Source organism: Apium graveolens, chromosome 11, assembly GCF_009905375.1.
Source record: "Apium graveolens cultivar Ventura chromosome 11, ASM990537v1, whole genome shotgun sequence".
Classification (NCBI taxonomy): Eukaryota; Viridiplantae; Streptophyta; class Magnoliopsida; order Apiales; family Apiaceae; genus Apium; species Apium graveolens.
This window is the reverse complement of record NC_133657.1, coordinates 32,232,489-32,235,089: the sequence shown is the minus strand read 5'-3', so window position 1 is coordinate 32,235,089 and position 2,601 is coordinate 32,232,489. Positions and strand designations below refer to the sequence as shown.

At 37.9% G+C, this 2,601-nt stretch overlaps 1 non-coding gene across 1 annotated transcript; it reads left to right on the top strand.

Annotated features, from left to right (window-relative positions):
- The first annotated feature begins 260 nt into the window (after positions 1-260).
- LOC141699201 (small nucleolar RNA R71) lies at positions 261-367 on the top strand. The gene has a single exon (XR_012565682.1). It is a non-coding gene; the product is annotated as a small nucleolar RNA R71 (small nucleolar RNA).
- Positions 368-2,601: the final 2,234 nt, after the last annotated feature.

Here is a 2,601-nt window from a genome sequence, read left to right as displayed (position 1 = left end):
AAGAGTCCACTTTCATCGTCAAGGCTTGAAGTTGAGCAGCTATAGCAGTAGCTGTATCCACTTTCAGAATTTTTGCTACCTTGCCTTGCAACATTATTTGCGTAGGATTCTAGTATTCATTAGCTGCCATTAGCTCAATCTACTCATAAGCTTCATTGTAGCTTTTAGCCCATAAGGCTCCACCAGATGCTGCATCGAGCATAGGTCTAGATTGTCCGCCTAAACCATTATAGAAACAGTTTATAATCATTCAATCAGGCATGTCATGGTGTGGGCACTTCCTTAGCATCTCCTTATATCGATCCCAAGCCTCACACAGAGATTCACCAGTTTGCTGAGCAAACTGAGTAAGAGCATTCCTGATTGCAGCAGTCTTCGCCATAAGAAAGAATATAGTGAGAAACTTTTGAGCAAGATCCTCCCATTTGGTGATAGATCCTGGAGGTAGAGAATGTAACCAGCACTTCGCTTTATCCCTCAAAGAGAATGGGAATAGTTGCAGCTTGATAGCATATTCAGACAGATCGTTGAACTTGAAAGTGTCGCAGATTTCGATGAAATCCCTGATGTGCATGTTGGGGTCTTGAGTAGGAGAACCCCCAAAATGAACTGAGTTCTGTATCATCTGAATCGTGCTCGACTTGATCTCAAAAGTGTTAGCCGTGATGGATGGCCTGATGATGCTTGACTGAATATCATTGATCTTAGGCTTAGAATAGTCCATCAAATCCTTGGTATTATCTGCTTGATCTCCCATCTCTAATAAAGGTGGTTCTTCGGTTTTCTCTTCTTCTACTACTTTCTCTTCGTCCTCAAAATCTTCCCTTCGCTCCACTATAACTTTTTCCTCGACTTTATCCAGAATTCTCCTATGAGCTCGCGAACGCGTATGCATACACGATCGCTAGAGTACCTGAAACACGACAAGAAAAAGAGTAGGTAAGTAACAATGTCCGAGTTAATGAACTTTAACGATCACTGATGACAAACACATAAACTAAAAGTTAACACTGCAGTCCCCGGCAGGGGCGCCAAAAACTTGTTAGGGCTAAACACGCGCTAATATTCACGCAAGTATACGCGATCACAAGTAATATAGAATTATTTCTAGTTCGTTCCCACAGAGACTGATTTTGGTTAACTATGTGATTTATGCACTTATGCACCGATGATATGGTTATTATTCAATGCTAAGATGATAACAAATTGGGGTTTTGATTATTAACTATGAATTAAACTAACAATTATAACTAAGAGAGTAAATAGAGTTGGATAATATATGACACAAACATGGGATTCTAACTTCATTAAATACTTCATTCAATAGCCTTATTATTCTTAACCGTAGCATGTAATGGTGATGACACTAATCAGATAATATGAAACTACTAAACGCCAACTTTCGTTGTACGAATAACATACTACCAGACATCCACAAAAGAGATAGAAGCTGAATAGACACCAATTATATTAAGACCCTATATATCTATAGAATTTGACAACATAATGGCTTAATGCACATGTTATCTATCATGATTACATAGGGCAAGTAAGATGGTTAAAATTACATATGAATCATGCATAACAATAACACATGAACCTATGCTAGCATGACAAGTTCTAAATCCTTAAATTCACTGTCACTTCATTAAAGATTAACATGCTATCTTATAAGTTCGCGACGCTCATAAGATGAATAAGCACAACCAATACTAGGTTATCATACAATCACCACACACTAAGGTATCGAAACAAATTAACTAAAGAAATCCATAAATAAATCCGCTAGAACCCCACGATAACGATTAGACCATAATCGGACTCATTATCAACGTGGGTTCCGATCAAAGCATGGTATAATAAACGTAGAATTTATACTGAATAATTAATAAAACCAAGTACGAAACAAGAGTATAGGTTCACGAATAAGAAAACTAGCATCCAAGTTATAACTTAGAACAAAGAATCATAAGTAAAAACAAGATCTTCTTTGCCTTTGTTGAATCGTGCTAAAACGGTCTTCTTACGCTTTCTCCTTGTGCTCTGGTACGTCCCTCTTTGGAAAATGTCCTTTATTTAAGTATATATAGCAACCCATGCAAAGTAGAAGTCCTTCAATTAGATATCAAGTAAAATCAGGATTCTGGCATCCCGAACTGGCGCGACCGCGCGCTTTATCAGCACGGGCGCTCTGCCTCTCTGTTGTTTGGGTGCGGGCGCGCGTTATGACAGCGTGGGCGCGCCGTAATCCTGGAGAAAATTATGCTTTTCTTCAATTCTTGCTGCAATGAGTTTGCTTCCCGAGCTTTATTCCTTGGACACCATCCTAACACCATATTAACACCGAAATAATGCTAATTCACCTGATTCCCGGAATAATGCCTGAAATGCAAAAACACTAGAAAACACATTAAAACACCAACAACTTGTGTACAAATGCACCAATTCAAAGCTTAATAAAGCATTATAAAGTATCATAAATGCCACTTAACAATTAGTATGGTGATTGATAATATATACTCCCTCCGTCCTTTTGATTTGTTATCAAAAGGATTGGGTACGGAGATTAATAAATATATATAAAGTAGTGAAAAAGAGAAA